The sequence below is a fragment of the Rhopalosiphum padi genome, chromosome 3 (assembly GCF_020882245.1).
Source record: "Rhopalosiphum padi isolate XX-2018 chromosome 3, ASM2088224v1, whole genome shotgun sequence".
NCBI lineage: Eukaryota > Metazoa > Arthropoda > Insecta > Hemiptera > Aphididae > Rhopalosiphum > Rhopalosiphum padi.
Genome location: NC_083599.1, coordinates 48,572,411 through 48,578,410, shown reverse-complemented (window position 1 = coordinate 48,578,410; position 6,000 = coordinate 48,572,411).

Sequence of the window (6,000 nt, the reverse complement as noted above, 5' to 3'; positions counted from 1 at the left end):
TTAGGATTTCTAACGCTTGAAGCTACAGCTATTGTACAGATTAATAATTCGATTCAATTATATTTTCTACTAATGTTTGTAATAATTTATTATTATAAAAAAATAAAATTACAAGACACTCATAACCGGCGCATATTATGAGTGGTCCTCCGAGATTTATTTAGTAGCTCGTCGGTCCAATCCGGTCCAGCTTTAAAGTTAACAGCAATTCACTAACATGGTGGACTATCTAGTATTATATGATTATATCTATCTATAAGTTAGGTATATATATTAATATATTATGTACACTTATAGGATGAACGAAAGAGTGACAATGATTAATGATGTACTAATGTTAGGTATTATTATTTATTTTTATATTTGAAAACTATTCCCTTTGAAATTTGTACAACATTTTAATAAATATAATTCCGGTTGTAGTTTGTACTTTGTAACAAATAGAGAGATTACATAATAATAAATTAGCTTCAAAATGTACGTTTGAGCCGTTTAGGCCCCACATTTTTTAAATTTTATGTATAGAGGAAATTTAAAATCTTACCCTGAGTAAGACAAATTAAAGTTGAACGTTTAATTATGAATACCAAATTATATAGGTATATCATGTATTCATAATATATATTTTTTTTCTATAAATAGGTAAGTATTAAGTATGTAAGTTTAATATTATTATTTTAAAAGTTAGTTAATGAAACTAATATAATCTTATTCAGTGCTGTAATTAGATACTATCAATTAGTATCTAGATACAGACACAGATAGAGTGAGATACTTATTTACCTTAAAAAGTACCTCGATGCGGGTAGGTGTACATTTTTTAGAAAGTATCTATTTACAGATATCAAGAAATTACAGAAATTTAACAAAACAGACTATTTTCTTCATAAATATTTAATATATTAAAAATAAAGAGTTATTTAATTTAAGTAAAACAAATAATACCTACATACTTTAAAATACAATCCTTTTTATATCAATTTTCGAATATAATTTTATACTTACTATATGAAATAATTGTCAACCAAAATTAATAATTAAAATATGATTAGTAGATAATAATCGTTATAATTTTTTGATAAATCATAGTTTAATAAAATAAAAATATCGGTTTAGTAAAAAATAGGTAATGGGTATTATCCACCTGACCACTGAAAAATTCACATTTAGTGAATTTTTTTTAAACTAACATAGTAAAATATTTGAATCTTAAGTACCTAGATTCTAGGTATAGAATACTGATACAAATACAAAATATAAAATAGTATATATATTATATATACTATATTTTAAATATATGTCAATGTCATAACATTGCAGTTAAATAGCTTATGTCATACTACTCATACTAATATACTACTTTAACTTGTTAACATATTAAATTGCTAAAGTATCATATTAGAAATTAGTCATGTACTCATGTACAATGTACTGGCTGTACTGTTTAGGCATTATGTACTAGTAATTAGTTAGTAACTAATGTTACTATATCATCGTTCATAATTAGTACTTACCTAGTTCACACAGAGCTGTATTTAGAATTTTAATACCTCTGGGAATGTTTGAAACTCATCCCTATTTTAGAGGGTTGATGCAGAATGACCATATTTTATTTTACTTCAATCGGGACAAACATTTTTCTGTATATTTTTATGGGAAAAATGTACCTATTTCTCCACGACGAATCACAAATACTGTTTTTCCAGATTATTTTATAAACAATATTGTTTTTCTACTAGAAATGCTTAATAAAAGACAAAATGTTAGTATAATAGTCAATAATAATTATTGAAGTTTAATTCTGGAACAATTGGTTGCCTAAAAATACTTAATTAGGAAACTGCAGGGACGCTATATTCGAAACTGGTATAGTTTCGGACAAATCAACACTTATGGCACTCAAAATATTACACATGTCACCTACTCATTTAAGTATAATAATAAGTAAAAACTAAAAATGCATAACAATTTCTCTTATTAACATTACTTAATATTTTAATCGAGTTATATCTAACTGTCAAATATATGTCAACATTTTATTTATTTTTATACACAATTTAAAATCATGACTTTTTGCTGACTTTCATTTTACAAATAAAATAAAAATACTAACAAAATACAAACGGTTGTTAATCAGCCTTCTGGTTTGTGTTACACGTTAACCCGTTAACGAGCAAACAACATCACGAATGTGTTTATACATTTTTTTATAGTATAAACATGTAAATAGATATGTTTTAAAATTGTATATTATTATGTTTCTTTTCTCTGAGCACTATTTTTTAATAGAAACATTGAAAAGGAGCTAGCGCCTAGCATATTTTGATATTATAAATTAGAAAAATATACTATTGTTGAATTGTATTTTATATATAAAAGTTAATTTAGTTTATTGATATAGTAAAATAAATTATATGTACTTTTATTCATATTTATAAAAATGTTCTAATTAGATTATTCGAGAATTACATTGACCACTACGATCATGTAAATTACATGTATCGTTAATTTGTATTTTATTTTATAATATAAGTCATAATAATTGTTAAAATATTATCATAATTAATTATGAATTACACTTTTATTTCATTAATTATTACTGTATTTCTATTAATTCTTTTTTATTAAAGATCATTGCGTAGTATTTATCCACGTAAAAATTGTTAATTTTTTTTTTGTAAGAATTTAAAGTTTCAGAATTTATAGTGAATACTTCAACATAGTAAATAATAATTATATATAAATTATAGTATTAATAGTATATTATACATGTATACTATGTTTAACTACATGTAATTTCGCTTATTTGTTAAAAGTAAATGAACGCCTACCCTATGTGTTATAGGAGTATATGACATATATATTATTATATAGAACTTGACCACATGTTTTTATGGTATTTGAGTTATAAATTATATTCCGAATAATGACGACAAATATATTGAAAACACCGCAGTTTATTGTGTAGCCACGTGTGATGTGAACAATATGGTAGTATAGTAAATTCAATTTGGTAATGTTAACGACAGACCCGCTTAACAACCAATTCAACAAAAACACCCGAAAAATCACACCGTTTTTCTTTGACGTCCAAATAATACCCAACACATGGATGTTGTAAAATCTCGACCTAATGTCCATATGTGTTACGTCCGCAACGCAATATGTTTTGTGGTGGATGATGATATTTATTATATTACTATGCGTCTATGCTATATACTTTTTAGTTTTTATGTTTCTGCTGTAAGTTTTAACGAACAATTTGTAAGCACTAAGCAGCCACATCTGATGAGTTCTAGACTCTAGATAATTTTCAATAATATTGTTAGATATTAGTTAATTACTTTATCATACTAGAAGTTTATTTTTTTTAAGATAGTTAGTATCTAGTACCTTTATAGGTATGGAGATAAATTGATATATATGGTTAGAAAAAATGATAAATTATAATATTTTATTGTGTGGTGACTAATCACAGGCGTCCAGTGCAACATTCGGTAACCGTATCTATTATTAACTCAGTAGACACTCATAATGATACATTGTCAATTATTATCAAGTGTTAATAAATGATATTATATTATAATCAGCGGCGGCAACGCGAGTATGCAATTATTATTTATTACTACCTAATAATAATTTCAGTTGGTATACCGATGCCTACCGGCTATCTTCGTTTTAAACATTTTTCCACAAATTGTCGTTTATTTTTTCTTTCATAATACACAAATAACCGTTGATGACATGACTGGACGATTCACATAAATGAAGTATATTATAGAAAATAGAATAGCACGATCAATTCTAATTTTAATTTTAAATGTGTACGTTATGTACACGCACGATCGAAGTTACATTTATGAATAAGGTGTACCTGTCCTCGACTGCCTATATAATAATATTATTAAAAATATAATAATAAATTCATTGCAACGTGTAAGCAAAGGTATAGATATTATAAATAAGTAAAGAAGTCTACATATAATATTCATTTTATATTTAAGAGGAGTTACTATACACTACAGTGTATATACACATAATTATAAAAACTTGAATATTTTTGCTTTTCGAATCAAGCATGATAAGATTGATAAGAACGAGTCACTTGTCAGTTGTCTTCGTGACTTCGTCTATCTAATTTGGCATAATAGAATAATTCTTCCTTGCAAAATCTAAATTGTAGCATATAGTTCAATATTGGAGTTATTTATTATCGTTATTAAGTATTTAAACACTTAAATAACCTTTAAACTTTTAAGATTATAATAAAATATATTTATATTATATTCAAGGTAATGTCAACATGTCATATAATTTTTATAAAATATTATTTAATGAGTAAGTTTAAGTGTTTCGTTTTCTTATACTATCACACTACTATAATATTAATAGTAAGTTATAAATGTATATTATTTTAATTTACAAAATATAGTAATATAATGTAAAGTTGTTTACATTATATATATTATGTTTTATTTTTTCAATAAATTAACGTACTGCAAATGTCACCTCCTCAACACTGAAAACGATCTCTACATTATATTGATCTCAATTCTCAATATAAATGGTCCGTTTGCCATGAATCACAATACGAAAGTTTATTTACTACTGTAGTACTATGCAGCAGATTATTGGACTGTATGCAAGTATGCAATGTGCGTTGCATGCGTGTTTTGTGTATTAAGTTTGCTATACATTTACGGGTTGCAAATTGCCTGCAATGAATCATTATGTCGATCGATTCAACGATTTTACGAAATCACAATAAAATCATTAGTAGCGGGCGGAACTATAATATTTTATAATATTATACAGCAGCTGTGGGTCCTGCAGACTGCAGTACAACGTGTTGTATGTTTTATGTATGATGTATAATATAGGTATAAACTATAAAGTATAATAAAATCAGTCGTCAGAGTGCAACCAATTTGAATCGTTGCCTTTGCAGCAGTCAGCAGACGCCAGACACTAAACACGCTCAACGGAGTGCCTTATCGCAACCCGATAAATTAAAAACTGTTAGTGTACAACGACATAAGTACTCTCTTATAAATTATAATAATAAATAGTATTTTAGACTTTATTATAGTGGGTTTAAAATATAATATTATAAATAAATTAAGCACATATTTTTATTAGTTACCATGAAATACTTACTATAAATAACAATTTTTGTTTGGTAGAATAATAAATAATATCCGTATGTATGTATGAATACATTATATTTTACATAACAATCTTGTGATTTAAGGTTTTTAAATGCATATTTTACCATTTTACTTAACGTTTGTATCTAATCGTTTTTTAATTAAAATTGTTGTCGAATTTTGTAATTTTATTATTTATTTATTTCATTTTCATCTTTCATTTACCATCTGACACCTTAGTCCCTAAGTATTATAATGTTAAATAGTTATTGCTTATGACTTATGTTATAAATTACAATTATTATTAAACCAAAACAGTAAACACGGATATTAGTGTATTTTAGTATTTTACAATAATAGTCATTAGAGAGCAAACGTTATTCTTTCTTTATTTTTGTTATACTAATATTTATTGATATCTAACCGATAAGATTGAATTACGGGTTTACGTCTTGGTTATTTGAGTTACAACAACAATTATTTTTCACCGATCGGATCGACGTGTTTTGTCTACAACAGTTTATATAGTTCGCTATTTTTATCAGAGCACCAAATACGACAAATAACAAATTCCCGTCATCCCGGTGTCTGATATATTCGGCGTGTCGTACTCGAATGTTAAAACAGATTTTTTTCGTGTTTTCCTAATGGAAATTTCAAGAACGCGTTTTAAAATTGCATTTTTTAAATATAAAGCTTGGACCACACACCTAAGTAAAAAGTAGTTGCTCAAATGTTGACAAGTATCGCCAGTTGATTTTGTTACATTGAAACAAACTGAATTACATAAACACGTTACAATATCTATAGAAAACGTACAAAAATATTTATCGAATTTTTAGTTTGCCGCTAA